General features: G+C 45.2%; 1 protein-coding gene and 1 pseudogene across 2 annotated transcripts in view; both read left to right on the top strand.

Annotated features, from left to right (window-relative positions):
• Positions 1-1,028: 1,028 nt before the first annotated feature.
• ELF1 (E74-like factor 1 (ets domain transcription factor)) overlaps positions 1,029-25,649 on the top strand; it is a 124,936-nt gene continuing 100,315 nt past the window's right edge. For both annotated transcript variants that reach the window (XM_015427867.1, XM_015427866.1), the window contains exon 1: positions 1,029-1,066. The gene's annotated coding sequence lies outside the window, so the exon portion shown is untranslated. The remainder of the gene's footprint in view (positions 1,067-25,649) is intronic.
• LOC107124397 overlaps positions 25,280-25,649 on the top strand; it is a 3,501-nt pseudogene continuing 3,131 nt past the window's right edge.

Here is a 25,649-nt window from a genome sequence, read left to right as displayed (position 1 = left end):
GCCTCATCCTGCTCCTGATGATGGTCCTGTTACGTCACTGGAGTAGAGGAAAGAAAGGGAGGAGGGAGCTGCTGGCCATCTGTAGCCTGGCTCTTCCGGGATAAGTAGGAGCTATAGCAGCTGATGCTGCTCCGCTTTCCCTCCAGCTTCTGGCTCACTGAGGGACGGTGGTGGTCTGCAGTTGCTACTGCTTTTCCTCCTGGCTGGACTTTTCAGGTGGCAGAATCACCTGTTGGTGATGGTCTCCGTTCTGGTGTTTGTGCCAGATCATGGGGCCAGCAGCTTCTCCTGCCACATGGCAGGAGAGGCCATCCCAGCCAGTCTGCATGTGGCGTTGATGCCAGTCCTCCTTCCAGACCCTGACCCAACCCCTACTTTCCACTTTCTGTTGGCTCTCCCTGCTAGCCTTCATTTCAGACAAAGGAGACTAATCACAAGTTGTCTTGTTAGAGAAAAGGTATGAAAGGCTGTAACAGAATTTGATTTCCTGTTTTCCCATACACAGTTAGGCTTCAGCAGTGAAATTACTACGGTGACAGATATTCATGACTTCCCTTACAGTTTAATTGAAATGAATATAGAAATACATCAGTTTTAACAATAATTTCACAAAGTTGTGCTGAACTCCTTTAGTGTGTGATTGATCATCAACTTTTCTGAACACTGAAATGCTTCATTTATTTGACAAAGTGCAAGAGGAGCCTGCATAACAAGGAGCAAGAGGAGTCCAGCATAAAATTGCTCTAGCCATTTGTCTGTGTATTCTGCTCTGCGGCAGAGAATGCTCGGCCTTTGCTCCTGCTAGCTAAGGTGTGGCTGGTTGATTCAGGTTGTTCTCCTCCCCCCCCCCTTTACCTGAATATTTGCATGTTTGACCTGGTGGAGTAATTGGGCCCACAGCAACCTGGGCGTGCCTCTCTGAGAAACACTTAGTTTCATGTATGACTCATAAACTGAAGCACAGACACCACTTCCCCAATCTACAGTAGCCATTTTAACTGCACAAAACTCTTGGATTTCTTTCTACTGTCTGGCTTTTGGGACCCTACAAGCAACTTAGAACAAGGTAATCTTTGATTAACTTGATTCAGGGAAGTTTCTGTAATGAGCTGTGTTTGTTCTAACAGAAGATTAGGTGTACCTGTTGGATTTTAAAAACAAAAATGGCTGTGTGCTATTTGACTCGGTTAATAAATTCAGCTGAGCCCTCTTGCTTGATTGTATGCTGTGAAGAAAGGGAAATTGAGTGTGTAATATCCTGTGTTTTGCCCTTAAATGTTTCATTTGCTGGGAAAACAAATCCTGTTACGCAAAGCTGAAAACCCCTGAAAACTTTCTTTTGCAGCTCAGTCAATTTGCCTGAATGGAAGGTGGAAATGATTAATGGGAGCGTAATTGGTTCACCGATAAATAAAGCCTGAATGTATTTTATACTTCACTATGTGGGGAAGAATGTAACTGAAATAAGCTGTGGAATGCCAGGTCTGTTCTAGAAACAAGGGCAAGCCAGGTTGTATCTGAAGAAGTGAGCTGTAGTCTGTGAATGCTTTTGCTGGAAGGAAGCCTTAGACTTTAGGTGACCCAGGTCTGAGGTTTATTTTTGTACTTCAAGTCTAACCTTTTAACCTTCTAAACTGGTTATCTATTTATTTGTTTTTAAAAGGTCTAAAATATATGTCTCTTTAACCGCATACCTCCTGTTTTATAAATGAAATTTGTATATATTGTTTAACACGGCCTAGAAGGGCCAGCTGAAAATCAAAGCCTTATTAAGTGAAGCTGGGCTTAAAGGGTGATATTTGATTAGTGGTGCCTGAGACAGACCGAGTCAAGCCATTTTATGTTATGCTCAAAGAATTAATGTGTGGGGAAGCATGAGTTGTATTGAATAAGAAGTATATAGCTGCCCAGTTCTGTAAGGATGCCATTGAGGAGTTTGGCTAGGACACCTTGTAAAATGTATTTTGTGACAGAGAGATGTTTGTGTGGCGACATTTGACAGAGATCTCAGGTTGGGCTTAGGAAGGGGAAATGGTATTCTAAGAGGCTGTTTTGAGGGGTAGCAGGTGTGGGGGAGACAGGAAGAAGTCTTAACTTGCTCGCCTCATGGCTTCAGCCGGCCAGAATTTTTTTCCCCCCTTAAGAGTGTTAATAAGGTTTTCTGTCTTATCCTGCTTTGGACAATATTGAACATATCTTTTGCTGAAAGCTTGTCTTAGAGAGTCTGGCCTCATTATTTTCCCCACAACTTAAAAAACACAGTCAAACTTCTCAGAAAAGAAGATGACAGTGGAACAGTGGCCAGGAATGTTGTCTGCAAGCATGAATACTGTTTTACTATAGTATTAGAGCGGTTGCCGCACGATACACAGTGTACATCTGCAGTGTATGTGTGTGTGGGGAGGGTAGTTGTAGCACACATGCTTAGTTTCATACTGTTGCATTCCCTACCAGCTTTCCTGGTGTTTAATGTTTTGCTGTATTTTCTAGCTTTGCGTGTGTGCACATGTGTGCGCTATGTGCCGTCAAGTTGCCTCTGACTTATGGCAACCCTATAAATGAATGACCTCAGAAACATCCCATCATTAACGTCCTTGCTCAGGTTTTACAAACTGAAGGCCTTTCTGGCTTCCTTGACTGAACCAGTCCATATCATGTTGGGTCTTAGAAGCCGTATAATGTACTTTTGAAAACAAAGAGCTGGACGTCTAATTCTTCACTTCCAGTGGGGCTACCAGATCGTGATTGGTGAATAGCAGATGTCCTCTTCTCCCCATGTACATAGCAAACATAAAGAGCCTTCATTTATTTTTTCCTTAAGTTCTTATGGTGTGAGCAACTGAACGTATTTGGAGGACTGGAGTGCCAAACTGTCTTGTCCTAAATCATAACAAACTGAGACAACTGCTGCTGTTTGGAAGTCAGGACTACTAATTTGTCCTTTCCAGCCCCTCAGATCCTCTGTTGGAAGTGAAAGACAAGGAACTGTATAAAACAGGATCCGTGCAAGAAGCATCTGGGTAAATAAAACAAGTAAATCAAAATGAGTCGTAGTGGGAAAATTAGTAGTTAATTATTTGCTGGCTTGTGCTGCTGCACATTGAGGCGTTCGAGGAATCCTGTAACTGGTGCTGAGACTATTCTGTGGCTCAGTGAAACAGAAGTCACCTTAAATAAATGTGCTTCTGTTACCTTCCGTTTGACCTCAGTGGGATTTATTTAGTACCATAAAGTAAGACAAGGCTAAGTGATGGGCATTAGTAGTTGATGAAGGACCATAATACGACTATTTCATTTTAAGCATCTATATACCATACTCTAAACTCGCTTGAAAATACAACAAAAAAGAAAAAAAACACAGTAAAGTCAGCAGCAGGTCTAACAGCATTATTATACACACATACACAAAGCAAGTAGCACTTCAAAACCAGCAGTTCAAGCAGCATCCCGTATATGATAAAAGCAGGTACACAAACTCACAGTGGGAGAGGATTTTAAATAGCTAGTTAACAGAATGACTTGAGAGAAGAGGCGAGTTTAGGCCTTATGCCAAAAACTGGGAAGGCTGCGTGCCCTGTGAACTGAGGTAAGGAGGGCCACGACCAAGAAGGTGGTGTCCCCTGCAGCTGCCTTCCTCCATTAGAGAAGCTGGTGTGGCTGGAGCAGTGGCTTCCAGAAGGACCACAACAACTGAGCAGACAGATGTCCTGCTCCCAGACCATTCAGGGCTTTAGAGATCATGATCATCACTTTTCAATTGGGCCTGGGAGAGAATAGGCTTCTCTGAGAAACAGGCAACATGCATTCCCTTTGATTAATACTGGTCAACAATTGCCACATTTTGCACCAATTCAAGCTTCTGAACAGGATAACAATGACCAAATTGTGCTTCTCAGAAAGCGGTCATAGTTGGTGCAATAGCCAAAGCTGGTTAGGGACGATGTGTACCACAAAGGATACCTGAGCCTCCATCCAAGGACATTAACAGCATCTATAAGTTGCAAATTTGCTCATTTTGGGAGAGTGCAGCTGTTCCAGAACAGCACAATTCCTCAATCCCTAACAGACAAACAGAAGAGAAGAGGTGTGCAGGGCAAAAGTTCATTGTCCGCTTGTGGACAGTGCCCTCCATCATCTCAAGAACTTAGAAACTGAGGTGTGGGTGGGTGTATGCAGCCCCCCACCCAAAAAGGGGGGGATTTTAGACATTTGATACTCGGTATTAGATTATGTACAAAATTCCATATACAAGAAGACTAACAGCTGTGCATGTTTGAAACCTAAATGTACATCTTGTACATTTCCATAAATAATTACTATTTATTTGTTATGGGACATGAATAATATTTTTCTGTTGGTAAGTGTTCACTTGGAATATGTCAATGGAAGTACCCTAAAATTCTAGTGAGTCCCCCATTACTGGACAGTGTTTATGTTATATATTTATGGAGTTTACATGCAGCCTTTCTACAAAAATGTATTTAAGGCAGCTTCATATATGATGATCTGCAAACACACCTGCAGCAGTTATAATCTGATCAAATCTTTGCAGTTGCAAAGGATTTGCTGTGAGAAGTGCAGGCAAACTGATGTTCTTTCTTTGGGACTTTTGTTGGGACATTAAAAGTAAACTTAAAAGTATAGAAGTGTATGGAACGTTCTGTAGAAAAAAAATAGCACCCTTAAGGCAGTGTTCCTGCAGTCATCACACTATAGTAGCAAGTCTCTTGTAGGGTTCTTGGGTACAGCAGTGGCTATAAACTGTAGAGCTGAAAGCTTTTTTTGATGTGAAATTGTCCTCTGAGAGCACAGGAAATAGTAGGAAGGTTAGGCTTGGGCCTCTTGTGACTTACTGAGTGATGCACCAGTTCTGCATGTTAATGGTTAAAAAATTAAACTTTGGGACCAGGCCCATAGCTACAGTGGGGCATTTCAGGGCTCTGCCCCCCTAATTAAAAGCCTCACCCACAAAAGCCAGAAACTTTATTTTTGACCAGCTGATCCCCCAATCATCTGACAGTCTGCTTCTGATATCCTAGACCCACATGACCTAGGTGGTACTAGGCTAGCACAAAGAGGGGTGGGTTGGAGATGTATTGAAGGTGCCCTTTTAAGTTTTCTTGCCCTGTGGGAGGAGACTCAAAAAGCATTTAAATGTCTTCTGAAGGCCATGAAATGCCCTCTGGGCAGTTTTCCCCCTAGGAACTGGATGCACTCGCTGCCTCGTCCCTTGAAAGGAAGGGCTAGAAACAGGCTTGATCCTCTCCCTTTAAAGACAGGCATTCAGATTAATTTAATTAACTGTAATTTAACTGCCCCCTTAAAAATTTAAATGCCTCTGAACAAAAAACATCCTGGCTACGGGCCTTCTTTGGGACTGAACTAGTGACTCGGTTGCCTGATACGACACTGGCCACATTCAGACGCCGTAGCAAACCGTTTTCTTTGTGGTAGGCCCAGACATAGTTTGTTGCCAGTCTCCAAAGGGGGCCTGGAGATCTCCTGGAATTACAACTGATCTCCAGACGACAGAGGTCAGTTCCCCTGGAGGAAATGGCCGCTTTGGAGGGTGGACTGGATGGGACTATAGCCCACTGAGGCCCTTCCCCTCCCCAAACCCTGTCTTCTCCAAGCTCCACCCCCAAATCTCCAAGAATTTCCCAGTTAGGAGTTGACAACCCTATTTGTCTTTCATACTTGCAGGGAAAAAGGGGTACTTAGCAATGGGAGCCAAGCTGGGTAACTGAGACTCTTTGCCTCGTAGTCCATCAAACTAATCTCCTTTTGCTCTCAGCCATTGAAGGGACCTGTGCATTCTGTTTGTGCATCTGTGTTTCTGCCTTCCGCAAACGTCGTGGGGGAGAGGAGGCGGCATGGTGTAGCCCGATTTCGTCAGATCTCAGTAGCTAAGCAAGGTGGATGGGAGACTACCAAGGAAGACTCTGCAGAGGAAGGCATTGGCAAACCACTTCTTAATAACATTTCTTGAAAGCCCCTTGCTGAGGTCACCATAAGTCGGCTGCGACTTGATGGCACTTTACACACACAAAACACAGTGATTTTGGGGGCATGTGTGGATCAGAATCCCACTCCTACTTGATCTGGGAGTGGGTTTTAACCCGTCTCTCCACCCCCCACTCCCCAAAATTGCTGTCTCAGGGGAGGGCAGAGTCATTGGCAAAGTCAGAAATTAGGGGCTTCAGATCTCTAACTCTGCTGTGTTTCAGCTTTGCCAAAATACAAGGATTTAGGGGGTGGGATCAGAACCCCACTGCCACATGATCGCTTGATCAGCTGTGAGTCAAGTTCTGATTCCTGCCTCCCTCTCCCCGTAAGGCTTTGCTCTGTCCCAGTCAGTCTGGCAGGTAGCAAATTTCCAGGGTCTAGGATGTCAGAAGCAGACTGTCAGATGATCAGCTGGCAGTTGGCTTCGGATTTTCTCCATTCCAGAATTCCTGCCTCCTTGGAGGGTTAGGGCCCAGCAAGGCTTCTGAACAGTCATGTCTGGTAGCTCTTCCCTTTGTTCTGCCTGAGCTGAACAAATCTGTGTTTGACAGGATCTGATCATGAGTGTCAAACACGGTAGGTTTGATGCAAAATGTACAACACCTCTCATCTTCAAGACCCTGAGGGGTGTTCAGTTCACTGCTGTTTAAATGATATTATATTTGGGAATACTCCTGGAGAACATGAAAATAATCTGTCAGCACCAAACTGAATCAGTGCAGCAGGCCTCAAAGCCAACGTGGCCAAATGAAAATTCAGGCAAACAGAACTCCTCTTTATGGGGCATATAGTCTTACTGACTGGCCAGACATTGATCCAGACCACATTGCAGCAGTTTCCCAAGCACCTTCCCTAACTGATTTGCAGACCTTTTGTTGTTTCTTGGGCTTGACCACATAGTTTGTAAAACAGATTCCAAAATATACTTCTCACACTTTAATCACTCATAGAGCTATACTGCAGAGAACCTCAATCCTTGTTACTCCATAAACTAGTCTTGATACCATGAAACTGCTACATTCAACAGTGTTTACAGAATAATTTATCTTTTTTTAAATAGTAAAGGAAAAAGAAAAAACCAAGAAAAAGTCAAAGAAATATACCAGTAAAACTTTCAAAATTTCTTGATGACACAAATACAATTACTTAATATTAAGTCTAAAATTATGAGACAGTTACTTACACTAAACAACAAAATTACCTCAACACTTCTTCTTACATTTCTGTTATTTAAAAATCTCCTTAATCATCAAATCCACAAGTCATCAATTGATTTTTTTTCTTTTTCATGCAAAAAGTCAATAAAAAGTTGCCAGTTAGCCATAAATGTAGATATGGCCTTTTCTCTAATCGGAGAAGTAAGTTTAGCCATCTCGGCGAATTCTAATATTTTTAACAACAACCATTCTTCTACTGTGGGTATTTTCAAAGATTTCCAGTTCTTGGCATATGATAATCTCGCAGTTGATGTCGTGTATAAAAACAATGTTCCATGACTATTTTCAAACAGCTGTGAAGCCAACCACTTGCCTCCTCGACCCGTGACCATCTTGGCTGGTTAAAGCCTGCAGGGATGGCATTTGGGTCCCACCGGGAGAAATTATCAACTTGTCCCTCTCCTCTGGGACTTTACTAGTGGAGTTGAAGGAAACAGTGGTTCGTCCGCTCTTAAAGAAACCATCACTGACTGGACCCTGCGGTCCTGGCCAACTACCGCCCAGTTTCAAGTCTTTTGTTCTTGGGTAAGGTAGTTGAGAGGATGACGCATCCATCCTTGATCCATTCCAGTCCAGTTTCAGCCTTGGCCATGGGATGGAGACAGTGCTGGTTACCCTCACAGATGACCTCCAAAGATACCTGGATTGGGGCAGTTGCTTTTAGATCTAACGGTAGTGTTGGGAACAGTCGACTACGATCATATGACCCACCACCTCACTATCATAGGAGTTCGTGGGACTGCCTTACAATGGTTTTCCTCCTTTCTCAGTGGTCAGGGGCAGAGGCTGGCACTTGAATGTGGAGTGCCGGAGGGACATGCACCCCCTCGCCCAGTTGGTCCAAGGGTTTTGGCTGGGCTGTCACCAATATGCAGATGTCACCCAGCTCTATCTCTTGTTGGACAGCTGCCCAGGCTCTGCCCCAGAGGACTTGGCCAGGGCACTGGAGGCCGTGGCTGGGTGGTTGCAGTAGAGCCAGCTGAAACTTCATCCAGTGAAGACGGAGGTCCTGTACCTGAGCCGTGTTTGTGTTTGAGTCGGAAATCAGGCTTCCAACCTTGGACAACGCATCACTTGTGCCGGCCCAGAAGGTGAAGTTGGTCTTCCTTGCTGAAGCTCTCCATCTCTATGTGGCCCAGACGGAGCAGATTTTTAGTGGCCCAGGGGCTCCAGCTTCTGAGACTACTGCACTTTAATTGATGGCACTACCTGTTTTAATTTATACTGTTTTTATATTATTTTATATTGTTGTTCTGATCTGCCCTGAGCCCGTTCGTGGGGAGGAGGGAATAAAAGTTGGAACAATTGTCCAAATAGAATAATGTATCCAAGGATGAAAGGACAATTGTTGGTTTTGAAGCTCATAACTGAAAATATGGAGAAGAACGTTGCCTGCAGCATCCCTACCCAAGTCTTCCCCCTCCCCACATGTGCGCACAGACACACCCCTTGAGGTACTTTGTAAAAAACCTTAGCCACCACCCTTAGCGCTTCTGCGCTTCGGCAGTTACCTCGAGCAGCAGTTTTCATCATGCTGTGTTCTACGTACTTTCATCAGTGGTACTCACTCCATGGCTTATGGAGAGCCACGTTCACGATTGCCATCAGCCAGAAGAGCCACATGACTACTGTTTGCCCTGTGTACCACCCCACGAAACACACAAAATAATCTAACTATTAATATTAAGTATATAACCGTGACCTTTTAAATTACCACAGTACCTCTCCCATCCAGAGTTGAAGTTTAGCCAGCTGTTGTGTATCTGGAGTGAGACTTTTGACACAAAACAGTGTGCAAGCTTTCAAGTTATCCAGAATTCTCTTCTAAGCTGGATGCTAAAATTCAAAAGGCTTCCCTGTGTTAGAAGTCGCATTCAAATTGAATTCTAGCATTGCAGAAGATGAGTAGCTAGAAGAACCTCTCTCCGTCGTCTTCCGCTTGCAAGAAGTTTTGTTTTGCGGGTTGCCATTCAAGAGCGCTGCCTGCACCCCGTTCTACCACTTCATTCCGATGCATATTTCAATGCAGCCTCATGCACAGACCCCTTAGGTCTCCACAGCCTTTATACAATAATGAAAAAGTTGTGTTGTATTGAGTTGTGCTGTATTACGAATGTGAAAACATTTTTATCATGAGTTGATATTAATAATGAAATTATCCCAGTTTCTAAGAAGCACCTCCTGCCTTCCCCTTCCTGGAGGGCTTGAGAGGCTTCCTTGCTATCCTCTTGTTCTGCCTCTGGCACGAGGAGGCTTGCAGTAAGAGTGCGACGGCCTAGAATACTCTGCCTTGAACCCAGGAGAGAGAGAAGGCAGTGAGGGCAATAAAGGGTGCTCAGGCCTCCCGCTGCAGAAGGCTGCTCTCAGCTAGCCAGCGGAATTGTGAAAGCTCTCTTCCCAAGCCGAGCCAGCTAGGTCCTACAGTGGGAGGCCTGTGTGCCCGCTCCCTCCCTGTCTGTCTTCTTGCTCTCTCCTTGGGATGGGGCACAGCAACTCAGGTGAAAGGATGCGATTGCTAAGGGCACCTGGAGGAAAACAAGCTGGCCGTGGAGAAAGGGGAGTAAAAGCATCATCACTGTGCTGTACTCAGCTTGCTCTTTTCCTGGGCAGCTGCCATAGTGCTGGTGCTTTTATTCTCCTCTGTGGCCAGCTTGCTCTCCTCTTGGCGTCTACCTGGGTGCTGAGACAGGAGTGCAGAGGCTGCAGAGAAAGATGGAGAAGGTAGGGTTCCTAGCACGAGGCTCAGGTCTTAGGGAGGTCCACAGGTGATCTGTCCTCCAGTTCTTCCAGCAGTGGCTGATTCAAGGTGGGAACCACCAATCACAGGCCACACTCTACAGTAGTCTTGTCTGCTTTCCTGGAACAATGGGTAATATCACGTATTGGGCAATATCACTAACTTGCATCCTGATCCTCCTTTTTCTTGCATGTATATGCTGTCTCTTCAGAGTTCTGTTCAGGTGGGTTGCCATGTTGGTCTGAAGCCACAGAACAAAGTTTGAGTCCAGGGGCACCTTTAAGACCAAAAAAAGCTTATACCCAGAATTAAACTTTGTTGGTCTTAAAGGTATCCCTGGAGTCAAACTTTGTTCTTCAGAGATCTGTTTGAGGTGGCTCACAAAATAAAACAAGGTAACATAAAAATGTAAAATCAAACCATTTAAAACAGACGATGGCAAATTTCCTTTGGCTCTGGGAGCCAGCCCAAAAAATTAAGAGCAAGGCCTATTTTTTAACCTCTGGATTTTGTTTTGACTATATTATGACCATCAATGTATCTAATTTCCAATGTGGTCAAATCTGTGGATGCTGAAATTGAAAGATGGGAGCCATGAAGAGACAAGTCATATCTTTCTACAAACCTCAAAAACACCCAAGTTTGCAAAAAAATCTGAAATCTAAATAAATAAAAAATTGGGGGGGGGGTTAACCCCCTGAATGAGAAAAGGAATGCTTATCTGTAGCTTTAAGAAATGGATGCCATCAGTGACAGTATTGCCAGCATTCAAGCCTAGGTTTCTGTCAGTAAAGACAGGTGTAGGGGGCAGGGCTCTTTCTATGGCTGTTTTGGCTTTTGAAGGAGGACTCATTGCAACTATCAGTAACCACCGAACAGCTTAACACCATGCAACTTGCATGACTAACGCAGAACAGGCTGCTTGCTACTGTTCAACAGCCTCTCCATAAAAGCCAATGTAATGTAGTTATTGCGGCTCAGATGAGTTTGGTGTAGTGGTTAAGTGCACGGACTCTAATCTGGGAGAACCAGGTTTGATTCCCCACTTCTCCACTTGCACCTGCTGAATGACCTTGGGCAAGCCATAGTTCTGACAAGAGCTGTTCTTGAAAAAGAGCAGTTTCTGTCAGAGCTCACAGGGTGTCTGTTGTGGGGAGGGGAACAGAAAGGAGTTTGTAAGTCACTCTGAGACACCTTTGGATAGTGAAGGGCGGGGTATAAATCCAATCTCTTCTTCTTCTCTTCTCTCTGGGAGACCAAAGTTCCACACCACTCTGCTGTGGAAGCTCACTGGGTGATCTTGGGCCAGTCATACAGTCTCAGCCTAATTTACCTCAAAAGATTGTTGTGAGGATAAAGTGGAGGAGAGAAAAATGTAAGCTACCTTAGGTCCCTATTGTGGAGAAAGGTGGGGTATAAATGAAATAAATAAATATAGGGTGGCAGGTGGGCAGGAAGGAGAAAAGGAAGCAGGGAAAAGTGAGGATACAGGGACTGTCAGGAGTAGGAAAAGAACCAATAGTGTAGGCAGATAAGAGTGAGGTGTCTTTGCAGGTTCCCACTACACCTGGGCCCAGCCTGGCAGCTGGCACCACACAGAGTTTTCCCAGGGAAAGGCTGTTGGGGGAGGAAAGGTGGGAAAGCATGGCAGGCAGATAAAGATAGGTTAACTGGTAGAAGAGAGAAGGAAGCAGGAAAGGAGAAGAGGTTGCAGGGGCTTTCCCAGAATGGAAAGAGGGAATAATGAGGGAGGGGGAATGAGATCCCCCCCCCCACAAGTCCTTGCAGGTTGCCTTGTATTTTCTAATTATTGCTGCCACAGAATTTAATCCTAAACTCTTTACTGATGGTCATGACTTTATTAAAGCAATGACAAAAGTGTTGTATATGAATAAAATTTAGGTGTAACTTTGTCATCATCACAACAGAAAGCTGATCTCTAACCCTAACTTCTTCACAATTTCTCAGTATTTCATTATTGTATTAAAAAACTCCATTTACTGGAACACTGGAGCCAATCAACATATAAGCAAGCAGTGACAGGAATTTCATGTATATGCATTTTTATGTTTATACAGCAAAACATATTCTGATGTGAAATGATAAACTTTGTACTTCTGAGGAGGATCACTCAGAGACACTGCAATAAAATAATTGCTGAAGAAACTAGGTGCCACAATGAAATTTCTAGGCAATATGATGACCTGGTGCCTGGGATTTGGTAAGTCCTACATAAAAACCCAGGGGCTGCAGTGGCTCAGAGGTTAAGACACTGAGCTATAGAGCAGAAGGTCTGTAGCGTGGCAGTTTGGGACCCTAGTGCTGCGGGATGGAGTGTGCTCCTGTCTCTGCCCCCAGCTCCTGCCAACCTAGCAGTTCGAAAGCAAGAAATTGCAAGTAGATAAATAGGTACTGCTTTGTTGGTAAGGTAACAGCGTTCTGTGTGCCTCAGCATCTAGTCACGCCGACCACATGGCCTTGGAAATGTCTTCAGACAGCGCTGGCTCTTCAGCTTGGAAACGGTGATGAGCACCGCCCCCTAGAGTCAGATTTGACTAGCTTTCGAGCAAGGGAAACTTTTACCTTACATAAAAACCCAACATACAAAAAACCCAGAGCATAAGATGTCTTCTTGTTGTTGTTGTTGTTCAGTCATACAGTCGAGTCTGACTCTTTGCGACCCCATGGACCAGATCACGCCAGGTCTTCCTGTCTTCCGCTGTCCTCTGAAGTTTTCTCAATTTCATGTTCGTTGCATCTATGACACTGTCTAACCATCTCATCCTTTGCCGTCCCCGTCTTCTTTGACCTTCAATCTTTCCCAGCATCAGGGTCTTCTCCAGTGAGTGTCTAGTAAGATGTCTAGTAACCTAAAATATGTTTATAATGGTCCTCAGGCTAGAAGTAAGTTGTAAGGTTGAAAAGTACGCAGACGGACGAGTGATTTCAGCTTAATGTACTTTATTTAGAACAGAACAAGACAACCTTAGTCGGCTCGCAGGCCGGCTTATATGCCCCGTGAAACCACCATCCAGAACACCCCCCCCCACTTCCCAATAGGTTATTTACAGTGGCCGAGAGTTCCATAGGCTCTCGGCCGGGAGCCTAGCCCTCGGATAGGCGCGGGCTAGGATCTGCATAGTCCATTGTTCCTCTGAGCAAAGCTCGACGTTTGCGCTTGACCGCGTGGAGCCAAAGCTGGCCACGCAGTCGGAACTGGATACATTACAAAGGTTTAAGGCAAGGACCCCCAACCTTTTTGAGCCAGTGGGTGCCTTTGGAATTTTGAGGGTGGTGGTGGTGAGCTCTGCCGCAAAATGGCAGCCCCAGATGGTGGAGCTAAAACCCAAATGTTTGCCACACTTTGCAAAAGAGGAATGGAAAGAAAACCAAGGAAAGCCTTGGGAAAGGGGGGGGAGAAGGAAGAATAAAGAGAAGGAAACGCTTAAAGGGGAAATGGAACTGCAAACTTGGATGCTTATGAGATCCCCTGATCCTCCCGTGGCAGCTGCTGCTGTTGCATCCATGAAAAACCTTTTCGTTTGAATGAGGGCAGCCTGCCATGAAATTAAAGGACGCCTGCTCCTTGGGAGGAAAGTGATGGCGAACCTATACAGCATGATAAAAAGTAGAGACATCACCCTGCCAACAAAAGTCCGCATGGTCAAAGCAATGGTATTCCCAGTAGTCATGTATGGCTGCGAGAGTTGGACTATGAGGAAGGCCGAGCGCCGAAGAATTGTTTCTTTTGAACTATGGGGCTGGAGAAGACTCTTGAGAGTCCCTTGGACTGCAAAAAGATCAAATCAGTCAATCCTAAAAGAAATCAACCCTGACTGTTCCCTGGAAGGCCAGATAAGAAATTGAACCTCAGATACTTTGGCCACCAAATGAGAAGGGAGCACTCACTGGAAAAGAAGGCCCTGATGCTGGGAAAGGTTGAAGGTCAAAGAAGACGGGGACGGCAAAGGATGAGATGGTTAGAGTCATAGATGCAACCAACATGAAATTGAGCCAACTTCAGAGGGCGGCGGAAGACAGGAAGGCCTGGCGTGATCTGGTCCATGGGGTCGCGGAGAGTCGGACTGGACTGTGCGACTGAACAACAAAAAGCCTGCTTTAGAAAGACCCCACTCACTTTTGATGCACAAATCTGTGCCCTGTGTGCTCCCTTGTGGAGGGCTGTGGTTTACGGCCTCCAAGGCAGAAGCCGGCACTTGGAAAAGAACTAGTCGCCCTGCTGAGACTTGTATGGTCAGTGCTTTAAATTTTAGATCCAAAAACATAATATGAACAAATCTGGCAAAGTTATATATGAAAAATTCTTAAACACATATGGATAATTCTTGGGAAAACCTCTACTTGGGAGCCAGATGAATTAGATTAAGATCTGTTCCAATCAACCAGAACTTTGCTTTCTCTTATATTCGGGAAGAATCCTTGATTATTCCAGTAAGGTATTTTAAGTTTGAATATAAATGGCCTTGATGATTGAAGCAGGGGTGTGGAACTCCTTTCTACTGGCTGTTTGCCAGGATATAAAGATATGTTGGATGTGTAAAACTTTAATGTGTAAACCAGCTTTTGGTGGTCCATGCTAAATCAGGAAAGCAGAACAAGACTCTTAAAATCTATGTATGGTTTTAGTTTTTTTGGTCTTGGGATGGGTCGGGCCAGGAAAGCTTGATGAGTAGATAGTACTGAGGGCATCTCCAGATTATCAATAGGTTCAGAATGGACAAAAGGAAATACTGCTTTACACAGAGAGTGATGAAAATGTGGAATTCATTGCCAGAGGATGTAGTGATGGCCACAGGAATAAACAGCTTGAAAAGGGGGGAGAGGTCTATCAAAGAGCCAGTTTGGTGTAGTGGTTAAGTGCGCGGACTCTAATCTGGGAGAACTGGGTTTGATTCCCCACTATCCACTTGCACCTGGCTGGATGACCTTGGGCAAGCCGTAGTTCTGATAAGAGCTGTTCTTGAAAAAAGAGCAGTTTCTGTCAAGAGCTCTCTCAGCCCCACCTGCCTCACAGGGTGCCTGTTGTGGGGAGGGGAAGGGAGAGGAGTTTGTAAGCCGCTCTGAGTCACCTTTGGGTAGTGAAGGGCGGGGTATAAATCCAATCTCTTCTCTTCTCTACTAGCCATGGTGGCTGAGAGGAACCTCCACATTCAGAGGCACTAATCCTCTGAATCCCAGAGCAGGGAAAATGTAAGCCACCTTCAGTCCTCCTGGGGAGAAGGCTGGACTATAAATGAAGTAAATAAATACCATGTGACCATGCTACCAGGATCACTTTGGATCCCCACGCACTTTCTGGTAACAAAGACCAACTAGCATGAATGTTACTTCTGAAACAATCTGAGGTGAAGAATTGGTGAGCACACAATATTTATGAGCTGCAGACTGGAAGGTCGGTAGTTCGGCAGTTCGAGACCTGAGTGCCGTGAAACGGAGTGAGCTCCTGTCTCTGGCCCCAGCTCCTGCCAACCTAGCAGTTCAAAAGCAAGAAACGGCAAGTAGATAAATAGGTACTGCTTCGGTGGGAAGGGAACAGCGTTCCGTGTGCCTCAGCATCTAGTCATTCTGTGCGCCTCGACGTTTAGTCATGCTGGCCGCATGACTACAAGAACGTCTTTGGACAGCGCTGGGGCTTTGGCCTGAAAACAGAGATGATCACCGCCCCCTAGAGTCGGATTTGATTAGCTTTCAAGCAAGGGAAACCTTTACCTTTACCATAAAAACAAACTTTATTTGAAGAGTTTTATAGGGTTCAGAATATTCAGTTGCTTCTCTCAACCTCCAGCCCAATATTGGGGAAATATAAATCAACCAAAGGAAAATTTGGAAAAGACACAACAATAAACCTTCACCATCTTATCAGTAATACTTTTTTTCTGAGTGCCTCACTTTACAAATCCCTGTCTACCCAGCCAGCCCTTCTGATGATGATATTCTTTCCTGACCTCTGCCCTGTTCTCTCCTTTCTATCGTCAGCCTCTCTGATATAACCTCTCGCATCCCCTTTTCCATTCAGAACACTTCTCTTTTTCTCTCTCTCAATCTGTCACTCTGCTTGTCTTACAGACATCCCTCCCCATCCAAGCCCCTTGGCTGTCTGTCAAGAACTATTTACACAATTCACAAACTTTTAGGGCATTATTTACGGATCTCGCATGCATTAGGTCACATGGGGTATTATATTTTCCCAGAACTTAAGCTGCAGTATTTTGTTATGGGGGTGGGGTGGATCATAGTTATCACTTCATTCTGACAGTGCTGTATAGAATGTGGTTGCATAAATTTTATGGCCACCTGTCGGACTGCAGGGCCTATTACTTAATTTATGCTGAGCATCACATAGCCTATCTTGAACCCATTTAGGGTCTTTTCAAACGTTTAATCATTGTTTTTCAGAAAATTTAAGAGACACCTACCTGGGTGTACAGTGTGCCAAATTCAGAAAAAGTTCTAAATGCCAGTATAGCTCTCTGCCTCTCCTTAAGCCCCCACCTGTGTTCAGATATCACCCTACGCTGCAATTAAACTCAAGTTTGCCTTGATGGGCCCGATTGCGGCTTGCTTGTTATGCCTGTGTGAGTACCCTCCCCCCACTTGGGTGGAGTGCAGAAACTCTGAAAGCAAAGTCCTGTTATCTGTGAAGTCTGAATGCAGCCCCTTGGGCTGAGTTGAAGCTTGCCTGCCTTCCACAAGTCAGGATTCTAAACCAGGGCTGAGTCCCAGCTCATGGGGACAAACAAAGTCCAGCTACCTGAGTTCCTGTGGCCCAAGAGCTTGTTTTTGAGCTCTGCGTAGTGTGTGTGTGGGGTGGGGGGAGAAGTGAGAAGGGTGTGCAGGCAGGACAAACAAGCTGTGTTTGGAGTGTAATTGCGGCCCCCGTGCAATATCTGAATGCAGTGGTACTCTTTGTTTTCGATTTAGCTTTAGCTGTGATGTGTTTTTCAGCTGTGTTGTATAAACGTCACAAGGAAAAAATAGGTGGCAAGCACAAGTGAAGATTGTTTCAGAGGTAGTCGTGTTGGTCTGCAGTAGAGCAGCTAGGTTTGAGTCCAGTAGCACCTTAGAGACTAACAAGATTTTTGGAAGCAAAGTTTGAGTCCAGTGGCACCTTTAAGACCAACAAAGTTTTATTCAAGGGACTAGAAGAAGGCCCATTGTGGAAATGGAGACAACGAGCTCTAGAAATAGGCTGTGGGCGAGTGGCCCAGGCTTGAGGAGTCTTTTTAGCATGAGTTGCCAGGCGTGCTCCAAGGCTGGCCGCTCCGAGTGAAGAAGTGGCGCTTTTGGGGCCGGGCCGGGAGGAGATTGACATTGCTGGCAGAGGAGCTTCGGTGGTGTCCCGCTGGTGCCCCCCCCCCCCAGAAGTGGCTCTCTGTGAAAGCGGGAGTGTGGGTGGCTGAGGAAAGGGAAGCAGCAGCCGGGGCAGGGGCCAGAGGTCTGCGCGGGCGTTGCTCCATGCGGGGTGTATGTGTGTGGCTGCGAGATTGCACTCAAGCAGCGGGTGAGGGACAGGCAGGGTGCCTGGGTGACGAAAGGGGCCTCCTGGCTGGGCTTCCCTTCCCCCCCCCCCCCCTAAGCAGCCCGTTGAAGGCTGGAGCGAGGGTTTGTTTCAAGTGGTGCAGCTTTGCTTCCGTCCCAGTCGAAACCTCCGTCGTCCTCCATCATAGTGCAAGATGAAAGGGAAGGGCGTGACTCAGGCAATGCAGCCACCAATGGGTAGAGGCCCCTGGTGAGTGACACATCAGGGAGTGAAAGGCTGCGGGGGCATGTGGAACATTCAGGCAAGAGGGACACGAAAACTCAGATATATATAAGGCGAGATAAGGTTTCGTGTGCACGCACACTTCTTCAGATACATTGAAATGGAAGTTACCCCTCCATACAAATTATCATTCACCATAATGATGTTTAACAAATTCAAGGACCAAACAGGAATAACAAGCTTAGCTTATATGGCTACCATTTGTTTGGGTTTAATTCTGGGGGAAAACATAGTGAAGTAAATAAATATATCAGAATTGGAGTTTGATGGGCAGATGTATTCTTCCTAATTGTGGAAAGTTTTCAAGAGGCAGGCAGAACTTCAAAAGTGAGGCTCGTCTCACAGAAGCTTATAACCTGGGAAATTTTGTTCGTCTTTAAGATCCTACTAGATTCAACTTTTGTTCCGCTGCTACAGACTAACATGGCTACCTACCTGAATCTGTCTGCATAGCTAACCTGTGCAAGGCAGAACTATATTTTGAATAACCGTTTTATATGCAGATAGGCTAATAACATATGTGTTTGGGCAATGACCAATAAAGGTAAAAGTTTCCCTTGCTCAAAAGCCAGTCGAATCCGACTCTAGGGCGTGGTGCTCATCTCCGTTTCCAAGCTGAAGAGCCAGCGCTGTCCGAAGATGTTCCCATGGTCATGTGGCCGCCTGAGGCGCACGGAACGCTGTTACCTTCCCACCGAAGCGGTACCTTTTTATCTACTTGCAATTTCTTGTTTTCAAACTGCTAGGCTGGCAGGAGCTAGGGCCAGAGACGGGAGCTCCCTCCGTCACGCGGCACACTCGGGTCTTGAACTGCCGGAAGGTCTGCAGCTCAGCGTCTTAACCTCTGAGCCACAGTGGCCCCTCCAATGACTGATGTATAGAGAAAAAAGGATCTTTGATGAAGTGAAAATGTTTTTTGCAGAAGTTTTTGGAAGAAGTACTGAGATGTTAGGTGTGGTGACATCAAAGACGGGTTCATTGGGGGCAAGAAATAGCACACTGTACTGGTTTACCAACCAGACTGCCCCTTTGTTATAATATTCATAATCAGAGTGCATGGGTAACGTTGGCTGTAAGGTCCAAAACCACCAAAAGAACACGCTTCTGCAGGGCAGGGGCAGCCTACTTTATCCCCCGCCCACTTACAAATGATTGCTCTCAGGGTTCCTTATGCCCCCCTCCCAATTCCTCCTTACCTCAGCTGTTGGGCCTGTACCAAAATAGCTTTAATTCTGGGATAAGACAAATTTTGCAAGATAAGTAGTCAATTGAACAAATACGTTACGTGTAAATTGCCTTCTATACGCATTGTTGGAATTTGAGGTTGTGGAAAGAAATCCTAAGGTGAGCACAGCATTTATTATTATTATTATTATTATTATTATTATTATTATTCACAAAGTGCAAACTGAGACTACGTATTGACTGATGCACAGTATTCTGAATGGAAACATAGAGCAAGCTTCTCAAAAGTTTCAGTTCCTCTAATGGCAGACACACTCCTCCTCCCACACTATTTGCAGAAGTGGCCTTTAGATGTTTGCCTGGCTGTTAAAATTTTATCTGTATCTGTGCACAAATAGCTTTGGGAACAAGTATTAGGATAAATTTTTTGGAATAAAAACATTCTTCATTTTCCTAAGCTTTATCCTAATATTCCCGTGTGTGGCGCCCCCCCCCCCCGGGGATCTTTAGTGAATTGCATAGATATTTGAGGAAGAGGAGTAGATTTGCAATTAGAAATGAAATCCTCAGAATGCCCACACAGAGGAAGTACTCTTTCATCAGGACGGTTAATGGACGATAAAAAGGTATTCTAATCCCTGGGTTTCATGCATCCCTTGATTCCCCCAGCCCCCATTTTGATTCTTCAGAATGCCTAGGATTCTCTTGTAGATATACATAGCTGATTTAGGGAATGCCTGTGTGGATCTTGTATTCCCAACTTGGCATCCTTCTTGAAAACATGCAACTGAGAAACTGGATAGGGGACTCTACATCTGAGTGCCATGATTGTACAGGGTTAAAAGTCCAGGATCTTCAGCTTCCCCTATAAATTCAGAATTGCTTGTGACCACATGATGCATTTGTTTTGTGTAGCTACCCTTTTTATGTTTGGTGAATGTCCTTGGTACAATAAACTTGTGTTGGTTTTCTAGCCAAGCATTATAGGTTGCAGCTGGCAAGCAGTGTTTGCGTGAAGGCGAAATATTGTTCCTTTCAGTAGTTTCAGTAGCGCTGTGTCTCTGAAGGGAAAGCTCGTGTCCCAAAATACTTGTTGGTCTTTGAGGTGCTCCTGGACTCCAGTCTAGCTGTTTTACTGCAGAGCAGCACGCCTACCCTCTGAACCGATGTCCTGTTTTAGAAGACCCAAAAGCAAAATATTGGGTGTAGGTAGCTCTTATTAATCTGGGGCCCACCCCCTGGTAATGGGTAGTGTTCTTCTTGTGGGTTTGAATGGATTCTTCTCCTGAGAAGCAGGCCTGTTGCTGCTCTCCCAGGATATACCGTGGGGCTATTTGATAGCAGATGCAAGAGAAACACACAGTCCCGAAGGCAGCCCCCCCTCCCCCCCAGCTGTACTTCATAGCGGCACGTCTGCTTCCTGTCAGTTAGACCACTAGAAGCGGAACAGATAAACCAAGATTATTGCTCCTCTTGTTTTCTCATGGTGGTGGTGGTGGGGGGAGGCACGGCATAGTTAACTTGTAAAGAAAATGTTTTGAGGTAGTTTTTCATATTAAAAGGTAAAGGTAAAGGTTCCCTTGCTGGAAAGCCAGTCGAATCCGACTCTAGGGTTGCGGTGCTCATCTCCGTTTCAAAGCCGAAGAGCCAGCGCTGTCCGAAGACGTTTTCCGTGGTCATGTGGCCGGCATGACTAAACAGCAAGGCGCACGGAACGCTGTTACCTTCCCACCGAAGCGGTCCCTATTTATCTACTTGCAATTTCTTGCTTTCGAACTGCTAGGTTGGCGGGAGCTGGAACTAGAGACGGGAGCTCACTCCATCACGCAGCACTCGGGTCTCGAACTGCTGAACTACCGACCTTCCACAGCCTGCAGTTCAGCGTCTTAACCACTTGAGCCACCGCAGCTCCTAGTTTTTCATATTATTCCAATCTATATTTGAAGTTTATAAGCGAGGATCAGACGCTGGTGGATGTTTTCTGAGTGAGCGGTCCAGGGGGTAGAGGATCTGCCATTTCCTCATTCTGGCCTAGTTGGAAACTGGTGGTCCACTGAGCTGAGCATTCTGTATTAGAGCTTCCATTAGATCTGCATTTTGATTTTTACACGAATTTATGTAACAGAGTGATGTATCAACAGCACTGGTGTATTTTTTTTCAGGTAGTGCTGCATTTGGGCAGTTACAGACATTTCCATTTCTTCCCTGGGGACTGAAAAGTGCACAGCTAACATTGCCAAATATTAACCAAGACAGCCCTCCTGTCTCATTAAAATTCTGAATCAGGGTGAGAGGTGTGTGACAATTCCATTTCCTCCCACTCTACTCTTTCATCCACTAGGCCAGCATGGTGTAGTCTTTAGAGCGTCAGGCTAGGATCTGGGAGACTTAGGTTCGAATCCTCAGTCAGCTATAGATACTTGCTGGGTGACCGTGGGCAAGTCACGTACTCTCAGCTTAACCTACCTCACAGGGTTGTTGTTGTGATAAAATGGAGGAGAGGCACTTGATGAAGAAGTGAGCAGTGACTCACAGAAGCACCTCCCCTGCCACCAATTTTATTAGTCTTTCAGGTGCTCCCGGACTCTTGCTCTTTTCTACAGCTACAGACAGACTAACATGGCGACCTATCTTGATCTAGAGCCGGGCAGAATTTCTTGGCTGCCTCCTGACTGTCTTTTCCAGAAGAAGTGATTTCTCCACCCCCACCCCCCAGTCAACTTTGAAGGACTGAGCAAGTTTTTGAGTGTTATGGATCTCTTCATTGAGCAGAAAGGGAAGTTTGCCAGTTCTCAACTATATGGGTTACAGAGTTACTTATTAATTTTTTACGCACTTCCTGTAGATAACTGCCTAATTGCAAAACACACTCTGCAACTGCTCCCTAGAGGTTTTTTTCCTGAATGTCAAATGTTTATCTTTAGTAACAAAAATGTATAAGTCCTTCAGTTCTCTCAAGAGTGTCCAACATTATCTTGGCTGTCCCAAACCCTTATGCAGACATTTAAATCATTTAAGCTCGACATGACAAAAGAGAACCATGATAGGATATTGTGTGTGTGTGTTTTAAATGCAAAGCTAATCTGATCAGGCAAGTAATGTTGGGGAGGGAGTGTGTTAATCCTTTCGTCTTACTAAAATTTGGTGACCCCCCACCCTCTTGCCCCACAGGCTGGTAACTTCAAGGAGAACAAAAAGACAGCTGTAGATGCTTTGGGGTCTGTAGGTATGTGTGTTTAAAAGGAGTTCCTGATCATGGATCATCCACATCACATCTGGTTGGGTTGTATGTGAAATGCTGCTGCTGCTGCAGCCACTGTAGTTTAACCCTGTAAGCAGGTACCTTAAGTGAAGATACCTGGGTGAGTCCTAAAGGAAGCCTCCAAAGCAAGATGGGAAGATCAAGGCTGAAATGCTCAGTCCTGTTTTCAGGATGGTTCAGCTTCCTGTTGTGATTTCATCTGACTTTAGGCATCCCCTTTCAATTGGTGGATTCAGTGGGTTGGATCCAGACTAAATTTTCTGCTAACAGATCGTGGGGGGAAGTGTGTTCAAGCCAACTTATGGTGATCAAAGCAAGAGACGTTCAGAGGTGGTTTGCCTTTTCCTGCCTCTGCGTAGTGACTCTGGACTTCCTTGGTGCTCTCCCATCCAATTTCTAACTAGGGCAGATCCTGTTTAGATTCTGAGATCTGATGAGATCTGTTAGCAGGCCAGGGTGGGGTAATTTCCAGCAATTCCTCTTCTTGCTGCAGGCTCCTGGTCTACCTCTCATGCTGTTTCTGAGGGGGGCCCATCACTCAGGCAGCATTTGGGGGAGACCAGTCAGCTGCAGTGGGAGGGGGAGGCAGGAATGTACCACTTCACTGACAAAAGTGCCTTGCATAAAGTTAATCTAGATCCAACCCATTATTCTTTGTGGTGCCTCAGGGTATTGGTAGCCCTGTTTCTCCTGGAGAATGAGAAATATTTACGCAAGTCAGTGTCAAAAGAGGAAGATGAGTGTTGTTATTGCCTTGAACAACTTTGAGATGAGACTTCATTTTAAGTAGACCTAGCTTCTAATTGCCTGCCTCTTTACATGCTTTTCTTCCCATGGATTTTGATTACCAGCTATTTTTGTTTTGTTCACATAGCAGTAAGATACATAGATATACAATAACACAGTATGGATATTTAGGAACATAATAAACAATATGAATCATTCCTTTATGAGAGTAGATCTAACTTTGACTGCTTCGGCAAGAAACTTGGCCACTAAAGCTGTAATATTAGGATTAGTATCCTTTAGTAGATACTGAATAGCTTTTTCCCTACTAGAACTAAAATTAGGAGGAAATAAAGATGACAACAATTCTTTGCATATGGCTGAGTGAAACTGACAGTCAAGAATACTATGATATATTGAATCCACAGATTTTAAAGGACAAGAACATAACCTTTCTTGTAGGGGGATTTTATTAAACCAACCTGAGAGCATTTTTGAAGGGAAAACATTTAGACGGGCTAATGTGAAGGCTCTACAGTGCGAAGGCTGAGCTAAGTTGTGGAGATAATGGGCCATCTGGCCGTATTGAATTGGGAGATTCACCCTCTGTTCTTAAAGAGGTTCTATGGGACCTGAATGATCCTGGAAAGAGAGAAATGCTGGATTCTTCATTCACTTGCCACCGCTGTTACTGTTTTGCTTCTAAGAGGCCACTGTTCTCTGAGCAAGGTCTCTCTTTCACCCTTCTCCTTTTTTTTTGTCTGTGAAGAAAACAAAGCCCTGGGGACGGGGGTGCCAGTCCATCTGCCTGGCAGGTGCTGAAAATCAAACCTTTGGTGAGCATTGCCTGTCCATGGTTCTGGTCTTAAATTGCATTTTCAGAACTTTCAGACTATGATTGTACAGTTTTATCAGTGCCAGTCCAATCCCCCCCCCCCCCGGGCGGGACTCTCAAAAGCAGTGTTGAGGACTGCAGTATTGGATCTTAGATCTACTGTCCGCTTTGTTTGGTGGTTTAGTTCTAAGACATACAACTCTGTTGCTTCTTGATATTTTATGGTTTCATAGATCAGGGGTGCCAACCTTTTCTTTAAGGAGACTGAATTCTGAGTAATGAAAACTATCTCAAGACACTCCCCACTGGCCCAGCCTATTCTGTCCTAGAAACAGAACATGGCTTAGCATAAGCACCAGCAATGAAGGCAGCAGCTCAGAGGGAAAAGGGACTCTGAAACAGAGAGCTTTTTAAAAAGCCTAGAGCGGATCTTCTTGCAATCTTTTCCTAGGTCATTTTGGGGCTGCAGCAGCTGGCGAGCTATCGGTTACTGACGAGTTACCTGCTGGAGACACCTGACATAGATGGCCCTGGAAGGGTTTCTAGTGGGTTTCCATTTCTGACTGTGCGTATGTATATTTTAACTGTAGGGAGCAGAGAAGCATAGGCTCCATCTGATTATGCATGTCCACTTTGTGGAGTAGAGTTTACCTAATATGCAGTTGAGGGTTAAAGCCCCACCTGGCTTGGGACCAGGATATCTGAAGGACTGTCCTCTCCCATATATATTCCTGCCCAGGACTGTCCCACCAGTCAAAGAAGCTTGTTTGGTGGGTACATGAGAGAGGGTCTTTTCAGTGGCAGCCCCACAATTATGGGGCTCATGCCAATTACGGGACAACTTCCACAGGGAGGTGCACCGGGCCCCCTTACTTCCAATCTTTAGGAGGCAGTCAAAGACAGTTTTATCTAGGACTGCATTTGCTTAAGTTTATTAACAGTACAGAATTTTAAATTTCAGTTTTTACGTTTTTAATGTATTTTATTTATATTGTAAGCTGCCTTGAGCTCCTTAAGGAAGAAAGGCAACTAATAAATGTTTTAAGTAAATAAATAAATAAATAACAGGTTCACTATGAAAACACTGTCCTTGGAAGTACATTCAGTGGTTCTTCTCCAAGACCTGATGGAGTGCAGCCTGCTTCCAGTGGCTGACATTTCTGTTCCTGCCTGCTAGGAAGTCTCTCGTTTCTCTTCCAGGCACTGTTCGTCAAAGTATTCCTGACCATGTAGTCCTCTCTTCTATTTATTTATTTATTTATTTAGTGGGCTTCTATCCCGCCCTCCCCTGGAAGCCAGTGCAGGTGGTAGATCACTTGATGTATGTGTGCTCTTAACGGTGTTCCTGGACCAGCTGGAGTTTCCGGATCAGGTTCAAGAACAGCCCAGCATAGAGCAAGTTGCAGTAATCCAACCTGGAGGTGACCATTGCATGGGTCACTGTGGCTAGGTTGGGGGGAGAGATAGTTGCCTGATCTGGTGAAAATGGAAAAATGCTGACCTGGCAACATTCATGACTTGGGCCTCCATGGATAACGAGGCATCCAGTGTCATACCCAGACTCTTCACCATTGGGACTGGTGTTAAGCTGAAGGTGGCCTTCCTCGGGCAGGGCAAGTTGTGTTCCCACTCTCATCCCACCCACCCCCATCCAGGCACAGGACCTCCTTCTTTGATGGATTTAACTTCAACTGGCTCTGTCTTAACCAGTCTCCAAAGCCCCGGTCAGCCGTCCATGAACAGATATAGCTGGGTGTCATCAGCATATTGATGACACCCCAGCCCGAAACATCAGGCCAGCTGGGTGAGGGGGCACAAATAGTTATTAAACAGCATAGGGGAAAGAATCACCCCTTGTGGGACACTGCATACCAATGGGGAATGCAGCGAGACTCTTT

This window comes from Gekko japonicus, unplaced genomic scaffold, assembly GCF_001447785.1.
Source record: "Gekko japonicus isolate JY-2015 unplaced genomic scaffold, Gekko_japonicus_V1.1 scaffold694, whole genome shotgun sequence".
Taxonomy (NCBI): Eukaryota; Metazoa; Chordata; class Lepidosauria; order Squamata; family Gekkonidae; genus Gekko; species Gekko japonicus.
The sequence above is the reverse complement of the archived record's forward strand: the minus strand, read 5'-3'. Positions and strand labels throughout refer to the sequence as shown.